Source organism: Phyllostomus discolor, chromosome 8 (assembly GCF_004126475.2).
Source record: "Phyllostomus discolor isolate MPI-MPIP mPhyDis1 chromosome 8, mPhyDis1.pri.v3, whole genome shotgun sequence".
NCBI lineage: Eukaryota > Metazoa > Chordata > Mammalia > Chiroptera > Phyllostomidae > Phyllostomus > Phyllostomus discolor.
The window spans coordinates 23,578,370-23,602,654 of NC_040910.2; the positions used below are offsets into that span (position 1 = coordinate 23,578,370).

The following is a 24,285-nucleotide window of genomic DNA, read 5'->3' on the forward strand; positions in this document are numbered from 1 at the left end:
ACTATTTGGGAAAGAAACAGACAATTCCAGAAGAAGGCTGAAAAGAAAGGCATCTGTGGGTGTAATGCAGAAAAAAAATTTTCCTGTCAATTTTGCTCCTAGTTAAGTGATTCTTAAGAAGGATTTTGGTTATATACATGCTTACAAGGTAAATATGTTTCCTCAAGTAATTTCCTAAACGTTGCAGATACATTTATTAAATATTTTTTCCTGGTAGAAAAATAAACAAATGTATTCATTTTAACAGAGTCCCTGAAAAACTCATGAGTAGATTCAGTGTAAAATTATATTAATCTCCTAGAATACAATGATGCATATCAGTACATATGCATTTTGATGAAAACAATATATTGGATACTATAAAATTTCTTAAATAATAATTTTAATAAAAGATATTTTAGCCAGCTTCAGAAAATTAATTTTATTTGCCCATTTCTTGGTATAGGTAAGTCCTGATGGCTGTAGGTGAGACATGGGGATAATATGTGAGTAATGGCACTTTTGGGTGGTTGATCAGTTCTGTTCGCTGTTTGTTTAGGGATCTGCTGGCTTGGCAGCCCCTCCTTCTTTGCTGTCAAGATCCTCAGGGTCTCAGAGGTTAATAAACCATACATACTAAGAGAATTGCTCAAGGCTATGAAATGCTTCCAGCACACCCCATCTTTCAGGGAACAATTGATACATTAGACATAGCAAGTATTGTATAACCTTCAAGATTTTGGCAGTGGAAGTGGAAGCTGAGAAGTTTCACTTTTTTCATTATTAAATGATTTCCATTTTAACCCTGTGTTCTCCAAATCCATTTAGCTTGACAATATAGTTAAACCATGAGAATGGAGATGGAGGGCTCTGCACATTTCGCAGGAACACATATGAAGTCTGACATATATTATGCAGCACTCATATCAAACATTAAGAAAAGATTCTGTTTACGAATGATGATAAGCACTGCAAGCTTTCCCATTTTCTCCTGGTGCTCAAAGCATGTTTTTCTCAGAACAAGTTTCTGCTGCAGCGACTCCCTCTAGCAGTTCCGTGAACCGAGGAAAAGGGAACGGAGCACCAAATACATCCTTTTCAGTAAACAAATGGAAAGAGGAGGCGGAAAGTTTGGCCAGGAAGATCAAAAGGATCGGGGAGTCTTTTCGGGGTGACTGAATAGATTCATGGTGTTCCCAGGTCCCTTGCCCACCACCTGCCCAGCCTCTGCTCTCCGAGCTCCACTGCCTCCTCCCCCGCCCGCCTGCCTGCCGGAGCCGTGCCCAGCAGCATCTTTTAGAGTGCACAGACACGGCAGTCCCAGCGAGGGCAGAGGCTCGTGCTAAGCTGAAAGCGTTTAGTTCCTTCAGGATTGGTTGTGAATGGATCGTGAAGTCCAGGAATGCCCGCATTGATCCTGAGGCTGTATTTTGTCCCCTGGATTGCCTCAGCTGACCCCAGCAGAAGCCCAGTCAAGGGGGCGCCCGGCACCTCTATTGGAGTTGATATGCAAAATAGTTACGTCAGCTGTGGAGGGCGGGGCAAGCCCGGTTGAGTGGCAGCAGCTCTTGCTTAGGGAGGAGGTGCGAGAATCAGCCTGGTTCAGTGACTGAGACAAACTGGAGGTGAGAAGAGCTGGTGCTGTCCACTACGCTATCGGTGCTGAACCTGGGACGTGAGCAGACCGGTTGCCCTCCAGGCAACGCCCTCTGTGCCCTGCGGATCCGCTTCAACTAAATCAACTTGACAAAGGAGTGTGGTAGCAGACGTGGGAGAGAGTCCTCTGTTTGCCACCTGGGCGCCCATTCAGGCGTGACTTTGGAGATTTCTATAGTTTCAGATCAAACTATTTTCATCTTTTCCCAGCTAAGAGGATCTTTTTAGTTTTTTAAATCATTATCTTACTGTGATTTGTATTTCCACACCATTTAGGGATCTTTCTGGGAGACTTTTTGACTGTTAAAATAAGGTAAGAAAAATATTGTTTTGAATTATTACATATGTTGGGGGGAATTGCCGACAGCCATACAAAATTTCAAACCAAGTTATGATTATTTTTATAATTTGAAACGGGACTTTTGGCAATGATTGCAGTAATTATTTAAATAATTATCATCGTCATTATTACAAGAGCATCTATTGGTGATTATTCACTGAATTCTAGAAGGGAAGTTGAGGGCTTTATTTTTTTGGTTTTGGTTTTTTTTTTTGTTTTTGAGTGTTTTTTTTTGGTGAAGTTAATGTCATCGTGTCACATCCTGCTTTATAAATATAAATATTTGTAGACCAACACTTCCAGCATGGCTAAAAGAACAGAAACCTTTCAATGCAAGCCCCCAAATATGTTCATAAACTACATTGAATAAATCAACCAACAAGTTGTTAAAAAACAGATGTAATTTTAAAGAGAGGTTTGAACTAATCTCTGATTAATTTTACCTCTGGTATGTAAAGCATAGACTACAAAGTGTAGAGCTCTCAACATTTTTGGAGTGGAGGTGCTAAGGGTAGGAACATTTATGCCTGCTGGGTTCATTTGGATGTATTGTTATGCAGTAGATCCAAATAAAACTTGTGAAACTCAGTCACTGAAAATTCTACACCCCAAGGTCATGTGCATTTCCAAGTTGGGGGCTGTTTGTTCTGCTATTGACTAGTAAATGTCATCCCCTCCCACCTTCTCAGGTTAGAGTTGATGTAAACGGGAAGGTCTGATTTAATAATACAGTTTTAGCTTGTGTTATAGTCGCTACCGCTGTTGGTAATTGAATGGAACTGGGAAGCGTGGGCTGAGAAAATGTCTCGCTATTTCAGCAATGTTTAACCTCTTGCATGCTTAACAGAGAGCTTTTCTCTACTTAGGAGATTTTCTTTTGAAGCTATGTTCCTTTTGTCAGTTGGCAGTGTGTTTTGAGTGTGTTTGGAGAAAGAATCAGTGCAGAAAGACACTGAATAGTACTTCTCATAGTGAAAAAGTATTAAATGATAGAAGTTAGCTGTGCTGTGTACCTCATATTACTGATCACACTTTATTTGAGACGCATGATGGTTTGCTTGGTAAATAGAATTTTGAACTTTCATTTGTCATTTAGTGACATTAGATTAAGTATAAATGATGGCTGGAAAAACACTATGGTTGAGGGTTCCTTTACATTCCATGGGAGAGAGTTTAGGTTGCAGCCAGATGCCCAATAGTAATAGGAATGGGTCAAATATAAGCTGTTGCAGAGTTAATAAGTATTGCTCAACTGAGTAGGGGTATGTTTTTCAGCAATTTAAGAGTACAGTGAGTTTAAATGTTTTTTTAATATTCTTAATTATAAAACATTTCTACTCTAGTTGCATTATACTTACAAGGACGAACTGTAACATTACAGTTTATGATTTAAAATAATTCCTCTGGGTAGAGATTTTTTCATTTTATTTACAACATAGTCCTTCATGAGTAGATGTTGCAAGAAATGGATACTATTGCAAACACTAGGGGTCAGATGTAAATCCTTCTAAGGTTTTCCCACATTTTACCCAAAACAGATGTTCTTTGTAGGACTCCTGTCAGTCATGTGATCTTACATAAAATATTGCTAGAAATTTTTGAAGACTAGCCAGGCACAGGGGCAAAATAAGATATATGAAACACTGAACCATGACGCTTATACCCAACAGACTTCTGTAAATATATATAGGATCATTCTTTTCTTCTATACATTTTAATATTTTGTTTTTAAAACTAATCATCTTGGTATACTGAGATGGTGGAATTTGAAACAAAATTATGCTGCTTTTGATATTAGTTTTATTTATTTTCTTATATCAAAACATTAACATATATTTGAGTTTTATAACTTATTTGAAAGGCAGTGACATATATAAACACTATATTCACCCAACTCTATGAGTATCTCATTGACTTCTTTTTGTATAAAGTTTGCCAAGAGGTATGTCTTTGTTCAAGTATGGACAGTTAGCATGAACTACCCATGTCTGGAATTCTTTTGGATGAACTTTAATATTATCAGATTTTGATGCTTAAATGCTGAAATCAAAATTTTCTACTTGCAAAAATGAAATCAGCCCAAGGTACATTCAATGAAATTACAAATTTAAAATATTAGAAATATTTCTCCTAATTTTTTTTTACAGATTTTGCTTTTGTGTCTTAGTTCTGAAGGGGTAAAATTATTTGATCATAATTAGCCCAAATGTAGCACATAGGAAATGCTATTTGAATATAGCACAGGATTCCTGCTGTAAATAAATAAAATTGCCATCTTTGAAGACACCTCCAAAAAACATTCAAATGGGATGACCTTTCATTAATTCTTTATGATGCAAAGGAATGACCATATTTTGGAGTTATAACTTGTCCATGTGAAATTCAAAGGAATGTTCAATACAACAATGGATGGCCTACCAAAGCATTAATTCATTTCATTACATAGGCACTGCAAATGTGTACAGCACATTTTATTCAAGATGAACTTTTTACAAAGTGTGTAGAAAATTACTGAAATAATTTATGATATGACCTGTTCAAGTTGTCTTTCTTGTTTCTTAGTCTCTTACGACACATTGATTTAGACAAAAATGAAATTTAAAATATTGCTAGACAGATACCTTGTTTTCTCCTTGCAAATAAGATAACTGTGTGTTTGGTGAGATTTAATATAGAAGTGAAATAATTTGGGTTTTAAGTTATCAAGGCTACATATTGCTTTTTTAATTTAATCTACTTACATGTATACATGGAAGAATACAGAAAGTATTTAAAAGCTTAAATAGGTAAAAAGTTTGAGTGAATTGACTTTTTAAAAGTACTTTTAAAAATTACCTTTAAGAAATTATACAAATAATATTTTAATTGAAAAATTTTTTTGAATAATGGCCATTTTTCATGTTTAATCTTTACTCAGCAGTGGGGCCAAAGACCCTGAATATGTTTGTATTAGTTTTCATATTTGCCCTAAATCACCATACTAACTCTAATATTTTTATTACTCAATATATTACCAAGTTCAAAAGATCCTTACAAACTAACAGCTAGAAAAAAAGTACTTTCTGTTGTTAACATCATTGTAACATCCATGTGACCAATTATCCTTCACCAAACAGACTTAATCACTTGCACTGCAACAGCTCCAATGTCCTTTGGCATAGGCTACTTAAGGTGAGCTCTGGTCCCTTGTGGAATATCCTAACTTTCCATCAATTGGTTGCCACACAGCAAAACAATTGGCCCTTTTGTGCTTTAATCACCTTGGAATTGAGTAAGTTAATATTATTACAATGGATGAGGTAGCGATTTTGGTAAGTTCAGAATTCCAGAATTCCAATGAGCCTTCCAAGGGGCTTTCTGAAAGAGAAGGAATTAAACAATAGCATAATCATGAGTGTGTATGTGGCATGTGTATAATTTTGTTAAATTCTACTCCACCATAAACATGCAATAAGAATGAAAATAGAACATTTAAGTTCGACAAATGCTGCTTAATTAAAAATAATTATACATAGTAAGCTATATACAATAACACTTGTTTTAGTGGCAAATGTGTATTCTAATTATTGTTATTTTTATTTCAGCTAGTATGCTTAGGGACACACCAGTTTTGGGGGGATGAAAGTATCATTCAGGAGCTCTCCTGGTGATTGGCAAGGGAAGGGAAAATTGGAAAATGAAAATTTGCCAGGAATAAGAAAGAAAAATGGATGTGTGCATAAGGAAGACTTTATGACACTACACTGATTCTGAGAAAATGAGAGTTCTGTAAGTTACCTAAAAGAGATACTTCAGGTTTACTTCCTATACATCTTTGAGTAATAAGTCATGTACTTCTAAGAAACAGATCCTGGATATCTCTACACCAAACATTTTTATTACTTGTGAATCAATGTTTTCATGCATAGATGTTGGTGATATGTGGAAAGAACGAACAGCTTCACTCTGAACTTTCTTTCTTTAAAACCAAATGATTAATATTAATTTAATGTGGCTTTTGGTATCAAATTATGTAAATCTCTAAAGCAAATTGGTTGCTTAGTGAGTTCATTTGCATGTCAATACAGAGAATATTTCTCCAACTCATAGCTACTTCATAGGACTGCCAGCAATTCTCAAGCACAGTGCAGAAGATTTGAAATACTTTTTGCATTGAGATTCATATTCAAATGACAATCAAAAGAAAATTACTTTAGTGATATATTTTCTCTGCACGAATATCACCAAGATAGCAATTAGAACATACATACAGTTGCAATTAAAAGCATACAGACCTGAACTATGGTTCCCCAAAAGATGTTGATGAAATGGAAATAATTTACCCTTTCCGGGTTGGATCACTTCCACAAAACACATTAGATAGTGTTTTAAATGACCACCAGGGACTTACTTTTTCTAATTTCTAAAAGCCTGAAAGTAAGGTTCTTGATCTCATGAAGATATTAAATGCCCCCATACATTACTCTATGGTAATGTGGCCCTTTTTCTCAAGGCCACCGTAATTGCTGTGACTTTGGTGTCAAACAGACCCTGCTGCCTCATTTAGGATTAAGAAGGCTGGTTTACTTATCTTTCTAAAGAAAAAGAACTGGTGAGTTACTACTAGTAAACAAATTTTCTGTTTCATGATACATTACCTATTGATATTTGAGCATAAGGTCTTTGGGCCTTGATTTGCTCATACATCTGGGGAGAAAAATATCCCATTCAAAATATTAACATATGTACATATGTATTTATTTATATTAGGTCATTTCATCCATATTAAATCATTAATATTTATATAACCATTTACATTTCAGAGTATCTTCATTTTAGATATAAGAAAACAGAAACTCAGATCAAAGCTCTCCACCTTTCCAGCCCATGGTCACACAACTAGGAATAGGTAGATTACTCAATTAAACCAATTAATCCCCCTTTAGCCTACACTGCACTTTCTAGAACCTCTGATTAGGTCAAATACTCAGTTTGGTGTGCCTTATTTAGAACATTTTTTTCTGTGATGCTCTATTTACTAAATGTGAATTTTTCCAAATTGTTTCCTTAATTATTATTATATTAAAGTTATTTAATAGCATGTATTCTTTAGTATCCTTAGAATGCAAAATACCAAAGTCTTAAGGAGATTTTCCTGTGTGTTTAATGGTTAGAGAGCTGCTATATTATTTGACCCCATAGACTATTGAAAATATTAACAACAGACAATATTTATATTGTATCTCAGGTAAAATATAAATGATATAATAGAGTGGTTTAAGGTTTCTTAATAGTTTAAGGTCCTTATTTTCCTAAAAATTCCTACCAGACCCCTAGTTCAAATATAAATACACCTTGAACTTCAGCCCAGTTCAAATTAATGAGCAGCTGTGTTATTACCCACTACTCACATTTAAACCTTTGGGCTAATTAGTTGCAATATTTTAAATAGTCCATGAGATCATATAAAGCAGCCAAAATAAAATTAGTAGTTTGTTGAAACACAATTTAAAAAGAGGTAATTTCTTGAATGCTTAGGAAACATTAAATACTTTTCTTTCTACTCTATTTGAGATACAAATGGAAGTATTGACCACTAGTTGATACTTCTTGTTTTCATATAGCTTTTGGTCTGAGTAGAAGAGGTGAGCACTGGTGGCCAGTAATTATAACACAGCTCCTGGACAGCCATGAAGTTGCATCAGCTTCCCTAGTGAATCCTCATTATCGCAAGTGTTGGGTTCTCCTTACTAAATAGGTCCCAAAGGAGATAACAAAGTTGATTTGGGAAGAAAGTTTTATGGGGCTTTTATTAACTTTTTTATATATTGGCTAGCAATACCCAGTGTTTTACTTTTGAAATCAGCTTTGGTATAATCATTTTTAATCTTCAACTTTCTGCACCCACTTAGTATACAATTCATTTAACTCACTGTTTCTCATTCTCTGTGGAGCCCCGTAGGAAGTCCCTTCACTCCAAACAGCTACGATTATTCTGTCTTCAGAGATATCGTCCAAATCTATGGCTCTGGCCCAGATTTGAACTCCATTAATGTATTTACAAAGGCGCTGCTAACATTTTAATTCTGATTCATGGTGACAGCACAAACCCCATGAACTCATCTTCTCATCCTTCACATGGTCCCCATGTGAGAAAAACTAGGAAAAAATCCTACTTTTTCTGTGTGCCAGTAAATAACACACTTTTTCACTTACCTTGGTCTAAAAAGTTTATAGGTATTTTAAACTTACATCATTCTTACTGTACTGTGTGTAGTGAGTCCTCAAATTTTAATGTTCCTCCTTTCTATTTTGTATTCTCCCCCCTTATTAAGTTTGCCTTAACCTAGACTATCCCATCTCATGGAATTATTTCATATTGTCTACATTAATACCTGTTCCTTGATTCTTCTGCTGTAATAATAAATGATATGAACAGCAACTAAAATTTGGTGATTCATCATGTGCATGAAAGATGTTCAGTATTTATAAAACATTATTTCATTTTATATGCACAACACCTTATAAGGTAGATATTGGGAGACCAAAGCTTTAAAGAATTATGTTGCCAATGGAGCTGGGACCCAGACCAAGCTTGTCGGAAGCCAGCTGCGTGATCATAATCATTATGCTCTGCTAATACAGACTTCAAACATCTTCTAAATCCTCTTGATTAAAGTAAGCATTCAAATGTCACCCATGTTCGGGTATCATCAGTGGGTCTCTAATTTTTTACTATATTAAGTGGAAATTCTCTGCTTGTTTTTAAGATCATTCTAATTGATTCTATACCCTGCAGATTGATCAGATTGTAATCAATCTGATTTTCAGTTTTCTCATAGATGCAATAATGCACATAAGTAAAATAGAGATGGGTCAATATATAAAGTGTGATTCCTTCTTTCTACGTAAACACAGTGCCCTGTCTAGACTGTCGTATTTTTAAGAAGCCCCAATGTACATTCCACTCCTCTGTTTCCAACCAAGTTTTCTCATAGTATAAGATCATATTGTACTCATATGTGCTTCTCAGAGTCTATAGATTTGTTGCAAAAAGTGGCACTGTGGATATCACCAGGATGCCCTCTCCTTTTTTTTTTACATGTCTACATTTGTTTTCTGTGTTGCATAAAGTTATGTTGATAACTTTAGTGACTTAACTTACATTATCTCATAGTTTCCATGGGTCACAAGTCTGGGTACAGACTAGCCGGGCCTCTACTCAGGGTCTCACATCAAGTTTTCAGCCAGTGCTGGGTTCTTATTTGAGGCTCAAGGTTCTCCAAGATCACTGGCTCTTGGCAGGATATATTTCTTACAGCTCAGAATTCATGGAAGATTGTTTCTTCAAGGCCAGATAATCTTGCTGACTCTTACAGCTTCTGACCACTAGATCTGCATTTAAAGGGCTCACCTCAGGTCCAGTTAGAATATTCTGTCTTTGAATGCACATAAAGTCAACTGATTTGGAACCTTAATTACATCTTAAAACCTATCCTGTTTACCATATAACAGAACATAACCTCTAGAGCAATATTACATTGCCTTTGTAATATTCTGTTGGTCAAAAGCAAGTTAAAGCGTTCGCCTGCACACAAGGTAAGTGTTGGCCACTGAGATGCCTGTTAGAATTCTGCCTACATACACAGTTCAAGTTCTACTTGAACCTCGAGTCTTTCTCCACCGCCATAGTGCCAAAGAGCTCATTTGTCTCTTCCCCAGTGTTTATTGACCTGAACTATAAAGTCGACAGGCTGGTATTGCTTTTGAATTTTTTAATGTGTCTTAGGCTGTTTTTCTAAATTAATCTTAAACTCTTTTTAAAGGAACAGGCCTAGGAATTCCTTCCTTGTGTACAAAACTTTGCAGTTTAGAATTTATCCATATATGTTACTTAATACTCATTGAAGTGTATTCTTTTTTTATGCTTGCTTACATAATGCAGTGTTTTGTGCATGTAAGATCGTGATCAATTTGTACAATGTTTTGTACATGATTAAAGTTTCTAGATTTTAGATTTGGTTAATCCTCTCTGATTTGACATTTTTGTTTTTGCTCTCTGACTAATTGCAAACCGTACAAAGAGATTTCCTTATCTTATTACATGCAACAAAAAATCTTTCCATACAAATGAGGAACTTATATTTAATATTATGTTTTATAAATGATACAGAAGTTATATAAAAGGTGAAAATGACATTCATGTTTACTATTTAGGAAGTACAAGAAATTTATATTTACTTTGAAAATAACTTCAAATTTTAGAAGATTCATCTTGAAAAGAATGTTACATATATATCAATGATAATTTTGTTCTTGGTCTAAAGGTTGATAACTAACTGGAAAATTATTTTACTATCATTAGTTATACCTGAAAACTTAAAATTTCATAATAGTTATATCTTTTAGAGTTTAAATACAATTGAAGTAATTTCATTTGATAAAACCTGACAAAACTTAACTAGTGTATACATTCAAGTTTTAATTTCAATAAACAATACTTACATTATTATTATATTTATTATAAAATAGAGTATTAATTCAATAAGCATTAATTAAGTACCTTCTGTGCTTCAGGTGTTCTACCAGGTCATTGGGTTGAGCAGAAATGACAGAAACAAAATTTCTTCTCTACTCTGTAAAAAGACAGACAATAAGCAAACCCAAAAAGGCAAAGATAAGGTCTGGCATTGAAAGGTGTTGTGATGAAAAGTAGAACAGGTAAAGAATGGATAAGAGTGGTCCCTAAGATGATACCTAAGATAAAGGTCATCTTAGGTGCTAACTTTGTCATTCTGAGGGACCCATCAAGTAGTTTCTGATATGTTAACATTACTTACAGCTATTGTGAATAATGCTGCAATAAACACAGGAATGAAAATATCTTTGATAACCTAGTTTAATATCTTTGGATAAATACTTAGAGAGGGATTGATGGGTCATATGGTAGTTCTATTTTTAGTTTTCTAAGGAAACTTCATACTATTTTCCATAGTGATTGTACCACTTTACATTTCTACCAACAGAGCACCAGGGTTCCAATTTTTCCACATTCTCACCAACTCTCTCTCTCTCTCTCTCTTTCCCTCTCGATGCTAGCCATCCTCGTTGCAGTTTTGCTTTGCATTTATTTGATGATTAGTGATGTTGAGCAGCTTTTTATACCTGTTGGCCATGTGTATGTATTGTTTTTGGAGTATTTCTCTTATTCCTGGCAATCAAATTATTGGCAAAAATGCAAAGGCTCCCACTATGAAAAACATGATTAGTCGTGATTTTCTCATTAATGAATATTAGATCCCCTTTTTGTTTGGCACTAAATGTGTTTGAAATGTTACATAGATTAATTTTCATTTTCATTTTTAAACACTACACAGAACATGTTGCAACTAAATTCTGGGACTTAAAGTTAATTTCTGAAAATTAGCCTGTATTCTTTGTGTATTGTACAGTTCAATTGTTCAGACCTTCACATTCTTTTATAGAAACTTAAATGCTCTCAAATGTATGCTCCTTTGAGGCAGGGATCCAGTGAGCTGGTATTTATATCAAATGATCCATTATCCCATACACTGTGGCATTGTTAGGGGGAGAGAAATGCTTGGAATGCCTTTTGGATTTGTGCACATGCTTGAGAAACCACAGTATTTATTAGTTTTTATGTGATTATGTTCTTTTTACAAAAACTGTGACATCATGGGACCATGTAAGAGAGAATAAAAAAAATGAATGTAGTAAAAATACATGCACAACTTTACAAAGTAAATGCTATTAAATGTACAGTATGTCAATCCTTTGTCAGAGTCCCAAAAGTTAGTGCATTTAAAGAAAACTGCGTGGGCTGGGAACCAAAGTGTCCCAGGTTCGATTCCCAGCCAGGGTACATTCCTGGGTTGCAGGCCATAACCCCCAGCAACCGCACATTGATGCTTCTCTCTCTCTCTCTCTCTCTCTCTCTCCCTCTCTCTCTCTCTCCCCCCTCCCTCCCTTCCCTCTCTAAAAATAAATAAATAAAATCTTAAAAAAAAAGAAAACTACGGCTTGAAAGAACTTACACAATTTGTGTCATTTCTTTGCCTGAATTATTTGGTGACATTTCTCCTGAAACCATAATTAATTGAGCTAAAAATAAATTAAAGGGTGAAAGGGAAATTTTTCTAAAACAATGCTTTGCATGTTAAGTCTACATATTTATAATTCATGACAACAAAGACCTTCTATGACTGTTTATTTTGTTTTATTTTTTTGGCAAGTGTTCTATTTCTGTGTCCTGAGGTCTGAGGAAGGTGGAAGGCTTTCGTTGAGTTTGTTTCCCTGTCTTTGCACAAATAGTACAACTTAATTGACAATGTCTGGAGTAGAACTGTGTGCCCGGCTGTGAAAACTGCTATCAATGCTAGCACTCGGCTGGACATCTCATTAATTATATGTTGTTTTGAACATCTAGGTTAGGTTAACAACTGTCTAAAACTCAGTAGAGGAAGCTCAAGAGGGCATTAAAGATATGCTGATACTAGTCTTCTAATGTCACCATGCTTTTCCTCAAAATAGTCTTTATGTATAGAAAATAAAGATTTTTAAGTGCAAAATAATTCTTTGAAGTTCTGAAATTAATGACTATGTAAATAGTTGAAAAATACTCTTCACCATTTCAGTTTAAATTGCTTTGTCTCATTTATTACAGAAGGTAAATGGTTTTGACTTATAAATTGTTCAAACACTATGCAGACCCCACTCTGTGATATTGGACCTTGTACTGCCTCAGTGTTTAGATCTTAGTACAGGATTCTTGATACAGAAAAGAGAACATGAAAAGTAGGTGTCTAGTATGCAAGAGAGTTATATAAAACATCATTAGGTGTCATCAGGCTTAAATGAAATCTGTGATAGTCATAAGAATGTCAGACCGTATCCTTAACTTGTGCCACACAAGTGGCACAACGCTAAGGACATGTTTCCTAAGACACTCAATGTTTTTGTTAACAACTTCATACTAAGAGCCATGTCTAATATTTATAAATCTTATATTTGAAAGTGGCAAATATTATTTTTATTGGGATTTTGCTACAAGATGTGTCAGTCTTGTTGAAATATATAATATGTTAATATAAACACTTTTCCAACTTTTATTAAACTTTTTCCAACATTAAAGCTTTTATTTTTTTATGTATCACAGAGTATCAAACATAACCTAAGGGTTCAGATGAAAACCTATTGTGCTGTAAGAGGGATCTATTAAGAGGTAGCATTCTTGAAAAGGAATTAAACTTTTATTACTAATAACTCCTTAACACTCTTTGAGTGTGATAGTATTATTTACTCCTGATTTAAATTAAGTGAATAGATTCTTTCCTTGCATAATGACATTTTTTGGATTTTATACATTATTTTCTCTTGTTTGGCATGTGATTTTTATTTTTATTTTTATTTTTTTTATTTTTTTAAATTTTATTATATTGAAGACTGCAGGTTATTTTTTAAAGATTTTATTTATTTTAGAGAGGGAAGGGAGGGTGTTGGGGGGAGGGAGGGAGGGAGAGAGAGAGAGAGAGAGAGAGAGAGAGAGAGAGAGAGAGAGAGAAACATCGAAACATCAATGTGCGGTTGCTGGGAGTTATGGCCTGCAACCTAGGGATGTACCCTGGCTGGGAATCGAACCTGGGACACTTTGGTTCCCAGCCCGTGCTCAATCCACTGAGCTACGCCAGCCAGGGCCGGCATGTGATTTTTATATGAATGCTGTGTGATCTACAAACTTTTGAAATGTACATTTGAAATCCATTCAAAGTTTTTATTATTATTATAAAATTTCCCAGAAATTAATTACTTAGTGAGATTCTTGGATTGTTCTTAAGAGCACAAATAGCTATTATGGTGTTATTTCTTTTAAAAAATATTTTATTTATTTATTTTTAGAGAGGGAGGGGAGGGAGAAAGAGAGAGAAATATCAATGTGTGGTTGCTGGGGGCCATGGTTGGCAACCTAGGCATGTGCCCTGACTGGGAATCGAACCTGCAACACTTTGGTTCGAAGCCAGTGCTCAATCCACTGAATTACGCCAGCCAGGGGTATGGTGTTATTTCTATAATTATTGCATCAATCCACACAGGCTAATAATGTTTGAGATATTTGACTATAGTGTTAATATGTTTTGATTTTGTTAATTTAACAGTGAAAATTGCACTTTCTAGGTTTTATTTACATATACTTATTCACTAATAAGTATATGTAAATATACTTATGTGATCTTTTAATAAATTTCTTAGAAGTAATTCTGTTATAAATTTTCTCTGTATTTCCTTTGACCACTAATCTAAGAGAATCTTACCTTAACTGTTTTATATAATCAATAATAATTAGATTCTATGAAACAGAAGTAGTTGTTTATTAAACAGTTATTGGTCTTTTATTTAACTAAAACTTTAGAAAAAGCTTTTAAGATAGAACCAAGGCTGAGCCTAAGGCTTCTGGGAAGGTAAAAGATGACACTGCCTCAGAGAGGCAGGAGTCACGCACGGGACTTCCAGACTCACAGGTCCCAATACTATGTATCTATGTCTTTAATACCCTGTGATTTTAGTGTCCTATTTTCCATGCAAGTTTTCTTAAAATTCTGCAGTCTTCAATAAAAATACATTATGCCTAGTATGTTTTCCTAGAAAGCACTTAAGTTTCTCAAATCCATTAGTATTTCTTCAAAGGGACTCATCTCTTGAGTATTCAGAATCTAAACAAAGATATATTATTCCCAAGCAATCCTGATTATTCATTATTTTTAATTAAGATATTCTAGTTTGTTAGCTAAAGACATAAGCAACATAAATTAAAACATTCCCTAATTTATAAAGGACGTATAACTAATTTTATTAATGCAATGTTATCTCATTGTTTTCCATTGAAGTCTTACCAGTGAATGGAGAAATACCTGAACTTTTCTTTCTGGCATTTTCCAAATATTTTATTCAAGAAACAGATATTAAATTGAACATAATATTGAAACTGACTTTCAAATGAAGTAGAATCACGATGTAACATATTTTACTAGGAACAAAAATATTTTTAAAAATCTTATTTTTCTAATATATATTTAGATGTCTGCATGTCTATAACAATGTAAATGTGAATATCTGTACAAACTGAATGAATCAACATTGACTTTTCAGTGGCAGAAATCTTTATTATCATCTAAGTCAATAAGAAGAACTAAAATTAACTTATTTTAATTGGGATTAGACCCAATCATGTATGTTAATAACCATGTATGGTTATTAACAATAACCGTGTATTGTTATCATAATAACCTTTGAAAACAGAACTTCATTTATGAGCCTTGTAACTGTGGTTACATGGTGAATGATACAAACAGAAGGCTTTGGTTTTGACTTTGCAATATTTTTCCTCATACACACTTGCATAAAGTATATAACATCAAGTATTGTTTTGCTTGTTTTCTTTTTTTATGTGTATTCTTTTAATGCTGAGTACCAAATGTGTACTTCTAAGTTTACTTCTTGTAATCATATAGCACCCAACATTTATTTAAAATAAGATAAGCTGTATTGATTTGTAGAATGACTTGGTAGATTAATCCTTTTGGAAATGCAAGTTAATAATTCCTGATTCAGAAAACCAAAGTATGGTAATAAATCACATGCACTTCGAGAAGTTTTATATTATTTTTTTAGCTACATTGTAGAAAATTTTTGCATGTTTGCAGTGAACACACTTATTTTGGGGGCAGAGTGAAACTACATATATGATAATTTATTATCAACAATAAATAAGCTTAATTATGTTTACTTTGAATTTGTAATACTCTAATAATGTATGATATAAAGCCACTTAAACTTTTGAATCAATTGGCAGTACCATACTTATTAATATACAGATAAGTAAATTTTCAATACAGTATTATGTTGATATATTTAAAGTTGAAGATCCACTAGAATCATGTATATGCTCAATATAATGGATTAAAATCCAATAAAGTTCCAAATTCAAGGCATAAGAGGAATTTAGGATGATAATAATTATCAAACAAAAAATAAAAATTGTGTATTTTTCACTTTATTTTTAATTGGGTCAAAGACTTTAATGATAGACTAAAATATACAAATAGTACATTTTACTCTATTTTGATACATTTTTTGAAGATTGAAGATTGTTTTGAAGTTTGGAGATTTTTTTAATGATAGATTTTTAAATGATGGTTATGGATACTGGAGAAGAATTGGTCTTTGATCCATTTTGAGTTGATTTATGTATATGAAAACAAACTGTAGTCTAGTTTTATTCTTTTGCATGTGGCTTTCCAGTTTTCCCAGAATAATTTATTGAAGAGGTTTTATTTTTTCCATTGAATGATTTTGGCTCTTTTGTCAAAAAACTATTTGCTTATGTACATGTGGGTTTATATCTGGGCTCTCAATCCTGTTCCATTGGTCTGTGCATTTGTTTTCCTGCTAATACTATGCTGTTTTGATTATTGCTGCTTTGTATTACAATTTGAAGCTAGGGAGTGCATATCAGGGAGTGCCAACTTCATTTTTTTTCCCCTCAGGATTGCTTTGGCTATTCTAGGTCTTTTGTGGTTCCATGCAAATCTGATTTTTTAAAATCTATTGCTTTATATACTGCTACTGGGATTTTGATGGGGATTGTATTAAATCTGTATATTTCTTTGGGTAAAGTGGCCATTTTAAACTATGTTGATTCTTCCAGTTTGTGAGCATGGAATATCTTTTCATTTCATTTTTACTTTTAAAATCTTTTTAAATGATGCATTGTAGTTTTCAGTGTGTAGGGCCTTCACATACTTTGTTAAATTTATTCCTAGGTATTTTTTTCTTTTTGTTGCAACTGCAAAATGAATTTTTTTCATTTCTTTTTTTGAAATTTCTTTGTGGTACATATATACAATGGAATACTACTAAGGCATATGAAAAGATGAAGTACTGCCATTCATGACAATGTGGATAGATGTTGAGAATATCATGCTAAGTGAAATAAGACAGAAAATGTTAAGAGCCATAAGATTTCACTCATAGTGGGATATAAAACTGAAAGTAGAAAATGGATAAACAAGAAAAAATGTTATACACACAGACAAGTGTGGTGCTTACCAGATGGAAGAGAGGTAAAGGGGTAGTAAAGGGTAAAGAGGGTCCAATATATGGTGATAATGGAAGGTATGGCTTTGAGTGGTGGGCACAAATGTAGCATATCAGTTGGTGTATAATAGAATTTTACACTTGAAACCTATATAATTTTATTGACCAATGTCTCTCCAATAAATGTAATTAAAATAAAGAAGAATTTGGCTATCACTGTGGAATAGTCTAATTTGTTCACAAAGCCATCTAATATGGAAACTTCTGATAGCCTCAGTTTTATTACTTTTAAATTTAAAATTGTATTTACTATTAGCCAGCTACCTACCAGTTCTCAGTAACAGACTATGATGTGTGTAACGAAGGTGGGTCAGTCAGCCAGGTACAAATGCCTATCATTTATTTATGTAGCCTATATAGTTAGAACATTAAATTTGTAGATACAAATTAATAACAAATAGACAAACTAAGTAAATGATGCAAACAATAAAAAGTGTTTTTAAAATACCTGTTCATACTGAGAGAGGATAGTGAATAGATCTCAAGTAGAATATTAATTTAAATGGTATAAAAGTATAAATTCAATTTGAATTTTTCAATCTATTTTGTATTTTCTCACAGCAATAGAGTGAATGTGTAATTCTGCACTACCAAAAAATCTTACAGCTTATATTATAGGACTTAGAAAACCTAGCATCAAAGAGCTGTTTCAAATTTCAAATCCATTATTTGCCTGAAATGTTTCTTGATGTTGGACTTGATTGGCATTATTTGAAAAGTAATATTTCTATGTTAAGCAAGGGACCATGACCTAAAAAGAAATAGATAAATTTAAAAACTAATTCCCAAATAAGGTTACTTAAAATTTGTTTTTAAAGTAAAATTAGAGAATAAGTGAACTCACAGTTAAAAATCTACCTACAGAAACAAGATGACTAAATGTCATGTGATGTCCTCATTGAATTCTTGGGGAAGATAAAAGCTCATTTGATAAAAATAAGGAGTTTACATTAAAGTATGGACTTTACTTAATAATAATAATGCATTAGTATTGGTTTATTAATTGTGACAAATGTATTATATCAATGTACAATGTTTACAAATAAGATACCAAGAATTGGTTATGTGGTTACTGCTTAACCTATGTATATATAATATCTTTGCAACTTTTCTGTAAATCTAAAACTTACAAAATATAAAAATATTCTTAAATTAGTGAAATAAAGAATACATGATGGTAAGGCTACTTTAGGTATAGATATAGCAATTTAGTTTTTGGATGATCAGTGATTTTAAGCTATCGGGAAATCATAGATTTGCATAAACTTTTTCAATCCTCTTTGTAAGGCACATAGACAGTATGGCAGAATGTTAATATTAAAGAATTTACCCTAAAAAGTTCTTTATTTTATCCTGCATTTTAATAGATTCACCAGGAAGCTTCACAGGCATTTCCATTAAAGAGGAGCTCTTCTTTCATGATAGATAAGTAGATAGATAGAGAGAGATATAGGTAGATACATCATTGATATGTAAATACCCAAAGTCAAGTGTTAGAAAATAACATCAAAACTGAATGAGTTAAGGTCTGGGTTCCAAGAAATATTATTATTTCCTTCACCGTTATACTGTATAAATAAGAAATTGCCACAATCAGATATTGTTTAATAAAAGCACATCAAAATCTTAATTACCCTTGTGCAATCGTGAAATAATTTAACTTATCCTTTCCTAGGTTAACACATAAACTATTTTAAGGTATGTTCATAGTACTTTACTGCAAAAATACCTCAACTTTAAAAAATATTCCAAAAAGGCTTGGAAATATAGTATAGTCTCACCAACAGCCTAGGAAAATCATAACACACATTAAGATATTACAACCTTCATAGTACTAAAAGGCCTGAACTGTGGTAGAAATTATTTCACACCAGTTTTTTTTATTCTCTTCGCCATGTGTGCAAATAAAAAGATTGCACTGACTTATCCTCCTGAAGTTAGGTGTGGTCATGTGACTTGTTTGGCCAGTGAAATGAGTAGGCACAATAGGGTCACTTCCCTCTGGAAGTATTTAAGAACTGGTGTCTGATTCTCTAGATTGTCTTCTTTTACTATGGCATATTCTGATGTGTGTGTTGGGATGAGGATGTCATAAGGCCAGATTTGTGTATATATTTATATGCAATTAATGAGCAGCTGTGTTATATATAGCACAGGCAAAATTGCACTTTTTACAAAAATAGGTTTATGAGATTTTTAAATTATGTGTGTAACCTAGACAATTGACTATAAATAATGTATAAAATCATCTACAAACTTAGATTTTTATGGATTTTTGAAAATAAAGTTTTATTATTATTATGCCTGATGGTAATCATTATAGGCATTTTTCATGAATGTGTTTAAATATATATTTTGATTTTACTTCTTAAAATCCATTGTTATGATAATCATATTTTCTTTCATTATTTGTTTAAAATCTCATATTTTATATATTTATAACTATATATAAATATGCATGGTTGTATGAATTTGCACTTGTGTGTTTTCTTTGTGTTTGTATATGTACTAGAACTGTGTGTGTATTTATTCAAAATACTTTTGTATAATATAGAAACATGTTTTTCAAATTTTTGAGGATTCTCACTTATTAAATTACAACCACTACAATAATTTTCTGTGAAAATTTACTATTCAATCTAGTTTCACATTCTAAAATCAACATTTTTATGAGTCTTTTTATAAAAAGATTCCAAACAAAAATTAAATTTTTAAAAATAATCGAACAAACCATATTACTGTAATATGTGTATATCAGATTTTCATTTTTCTTTTCTGTGTTTGCTTGATGTAATATGAATTTGCTTCTCCTTATTAATCATTATATTTGTCTAATCAAATTCTCAAAACAACCATGCTATTCTTGATGTTTACAACCTCATCTCCAGGAAGCAAACTCTGAATCGTGCCTCCAGAACTGACAAGGTTGTTTAAAATTTAAGTTGAATTTGATTCCATAGTAATCACACACTCTGAGTGATTACATGCAACATAGCATATTCTGACATACTCGATTGTAATGAATGGAATACAGCTTAAATAGTAACCTAGAAATAAATTTCCATTTGGAATAGCCTTGTGGGAGAAGAGTTCAAATTAAATCCTTTTAGTGCATTAAAATGCAAATATAAGAAGGTAATCCAATTGAGTTGCATCGATAATAGAGCATATAACACAAATGGAAATTCCTCCCAAATAATTAAGTTATAGTTATATAAATCACTGATGTGTACATTTGAATTTTGTTCCTTTCGTGCATGCTTGAAAGTTCATTAACTTTGGATCACATTAGAACATGTTTTGTTTATCTCCTGCAGACCAGTCACTAGGAAAGTCCCTTCTCCCAACGGGGCCAATGAAGGCCCTTCGCCACCACTCCTCACTGCATTCACAATACTCTAGCTAAAGCTGTCACCTCTGCCAGCAGGTTTTGTTTTAGACATAATTATGGAAGCGCTGAAATTGGGGCATCACCCTGGGGGTTTCAATGTCTTGAATCTTTCCAATGAATAATTTTGACTCTAAAATATACGGTATTGTGAGACTAGCAATGTTCATAATCCGATCGTATAAGTTTTAGAGAAAACAAAAAGAAAACTTGAGGGAGAAGTGTGCTTAGAAACTCTGTATAATCATGCTTCTCTAGGTATATGTGTAGTAGAAGATGTAATAGAGGGAAGATATAGTGTCACTTTACCTACTGGGATCTGAGATTCTAAACCGTAATTTTTTAAATTGTGCGTAATAACTTAAAAACCCTGGTACTCAAAAATGTATGGCTTGTAATAATTATGGAGGCCAATGAACTACTGCAGTTAAAAGAAAAAAATGGCAAGAAATTAATGTGCTTTGAACATTTAAATCAGTATTGATATCAATTACATATGCATTTAGCAAGGAGCATTAACAATTATGTTAACCACTCAACATTCGTAAGGTTGTCTTTGGTACAAATACTATTCTTGAAAAACAATCATCTACTCTCAGATTTAAATGGCATAGAGAATACTGGTAAATGATAATGTGAATTCATAATTAAAGTTTTAAAATAAAATCTATAATAAATTAAATTTAATTTACATTTGGAAAGCGTATATAAATCTTAATATAAATCAAACTGCAATCAATAACCTTTAAGTGATATTTTTGAACCATTGTAATTTAATATCTTATGCAAGAAACAAAATGACCAAACTAAATGTAAGTTGCAGATTACTTATGAAAAGTAGGTGTCACTACTATTGATATCTTTGTTTTTTTAGCAGAACATATCTTACTTTAATAATTTTTAAAACAATTGTTGATATTATATTTGAGACTTTGGATAATGATAGAAATATTTTAAGGATGAAGTAGTTGATTTTCTCACTAAAAAATCAGCACACTAAGTTATAATTATGTGAGAGCCAAGTGTGTCTCAAATTAGATGTTAAAAATCCATTGTCTTATTTAATTTATACATCAGCCTTAGAAGGCATGATTGCACATGTGAAGCTTAAATAGAGGGAGTTTAAACAATTTGACTAAAGTCATGTTTATAATAATCAACAAAAGTCAAAATAAAGTTCATGCAGTTGTGCATGCATGTGATTGAGAATGCTTTTTCTTGCCTCTTCTACTTTTGAAAAAACTTTGGAAAATATCAGTTACTATATCACATTTTTTCTTAGCTTCTCAAGGACTTGGCTCCAAGGGTTCTCTCCTCCCTTTCTGCCTCATCAATTTGTTCAGCTCTGCTAGATTATTGTCATCAGCATAGAAACATGTTGACATTTTCCCCATCTGTAAACTCAATAGAGAAGCAAAATGCTTTTAACTATGATTATCCTTTAGCTATCATTGCATTTCTATCCTTTGCTTTATGGAAAATTCCTTGAAAAGAAATCTCTACTGAACTCTCTCAAATTTCTCTCTTCAAATATACCTTCTCTTGAATCCACTTGACCAATCCCTACAATCTAGTCCCATCACGCTCAGCAGTGTCCTGAGCACTACTGAACATGCTGCTCAGTTTTTAGTTCTCAGTGCGCTCAAACAGTTAAATGATTTCCTATAGTTTTTCTCCTCACCCTTTAAACATGTTCTTTACTTGCCCATTTCCCCACCTAGTTCTTCTTTGGGGATCTCTCAAAGTCTTGGCTCCTTTTTCTCCCATATGCAATTTAAAATCATCTTATCACATTCAAAGAAACTCACTGGGATTTCGGTTGGAATTGCACTGACTCTTTCTGTAGCTCAGTTTGAGGAATATGGGTATCTTTATCATAGAGAGCTCCCTTCTCCAAAATGTAGATAATTCATCATTTATTTAATGTTGTTTAATGTTTCCAATAAAATGTCTTAGCTTATTCGATAGGGACTTTTATGTATTTTTAACTGACACTCTACATGTTAATTTTGTAAAAAGCACATTTTCTAACTGAATGTTGTGGCCTAAAGGATTGCGATTACGTGTTGCATGTCAACTTTTTCTTGCAGTTCAGCAACCTGTATTCATTCTAAGAACACAAATGCATTGGGAACTTTCTATGGAGACAATTACATCATTAAATACAAAGTTTTGCCTAAACTTTCCAATTACAGACTTAATTTTATTATTTTTTTAACTTCACTGACTAGGACTCCAGTACAATCCTAAATATAATGATAACATCAAGGCTATTTTTTTTTTTGACTGGTGTGTTATCTGGATTATTTCAATATGTATGAGATTCATAATGTTTTTTTAATTTTTAAAATAGATGTCCTATTTTAGATTAAGTAGTTCTATTCTTAGTATGCTAAATGTTTTTATCATATGTTATCTTCAAATTAATCAGGAGAATTATAGCTGCATGTTGTTGTATTTCCACCACTATCCTTTAATGTGTAAATGTGCTGTTACAATAAACACTAATCAGATTAATTAATTTAATTACTTAATTGAATACTCTGAAGTATTCTTTTCATTACACTGTGAATGTTCAAAAAGATGCTTCATATTTAGATTAGAGCTGGACTGTTGAACTACATATGTTATCTAGTGTATTTTAAAAGAGAGAAGAATTATATTATATTTAGTTATACAATAGTTATACCTATCATGTTTGTGTTTGTGTATGTGTATTTAAGATATACTATATGTTAAATGTATGTATTATATAAATATTTATTTCTAATATATGATAAATTAATACATACTACATAAACAAATATTTACTTCTAATATATATTAAATAATATATATAAATATTTATTTCTAATATATGTTAAATACACGAAAGTATTTTTTATCATTCCTGCCCTCATAATGGTGCTGCTTGACTGTCAGAGACTTAAGTAAACTTTTGAAGGTTTGGGTCAGGTCTCGTCTCTGCTTCCCTTTTCATACTGCACTTCCCTCCAGCCCTCTGAGCGCTACTGAAACAGAGAATCGCCCTTTTTACTGTGACACTGTGGCCACTGACACGTTTCAGACACCCTTTTTTTCACTAAATTATTTTATTGTTGTTCAATTACAGTTGTCTGCATTTATCCCCACTACTCCTTAATTCCTAACTGTGCTTTTTGTCCTTCTTGAAAATGTATGTAGATTAATTTTACTTGTTAACAAACACGTTAATTTCTGATGTTAGCTATTGTATTATTTTACTTTTCTACCATAATATACTAATTTTAATATAGTTAAAATTAGCAACAGCTCTACAGAACAAAAGCAATATTTTTTTCCTTTTAGTTGTGAAACCATGTTGAACCTTCCCAAAATGTTATTTGTGCAAATTGATTTTCTTAAATTTGTAAATAATGTAAATGCTTATTGCCAAAGGAAGACAACTCAATTTATTTATTGTCTAGTAAACATTTATTATTACAATATCTGAATTAGTAATTGGAGCAAAAATGGCAAAAAAATACACAGCTCTCTTCAAAGAGATTTGAATGCAGTAAGGAGACACATTTCGGATGTGTTTCCATATGTTATAAAAGATTGAGGTATATGTGTCTGTGATGCATGGCTAGTACCTATTGTATTTCTCGGTGTCTAACTGAGATTCCTTGCCCCTAAAAGAAGGTACTTTCTCACTATGATTTCTATTAATAATTCTCCAGACCCTAACATCCTGATGGATGATTAGACAGTCTTCAGACCTTAATTAGTGGAATTTGCTACATAGGATTTG

The 24,285-nt window shown here is 32.7% G+C and overlaps 1 protein-coding gene and 1 long non-coding RNA gene across 5 annotated transcripts in view; one reads left to right on the forward strand and one right to left on the reverse strand.

The window, feature by feature from the left end:
• The first annotated feature begins 1,344 nt into the window (after nucleotides 1-1,344).
• The window catches only part of FSTL5 (follistatin like 5), a 546,524-nt gene continuing 523,583 nt past the window's right edge, over nucleotides 1,345-24,285 (forward strand). Inside the window, exon 1 of one of the 4 annotated variants that reach the window (XM_028519771.2) lies at nucleotides 1,345-1,948. The gene's annotated coding sequence lies outside the window, so the exon portion shown is untranslated. The remainder of the gene's footprint in view (nucleotides 1,949-24,285) is intronic. The other 3 variants (XM_028519772.2, XM_036031946.1, XM_036031945.1) reach the window with 3 other exon arrangements.
• Nucleotides 2,201-10,940, reverse strand: LOC118501950. Its single transcript, XR_004904604.1, has 2 exons — nucleotides 10,518-10,940; nucleotides 2,201-5,332 (listed from the first exon to the last, which is right to left on the reverse strand). It is a non-coding gene; the product is annotated as an uncharacterized LOC118501950 (long non-coding RNA).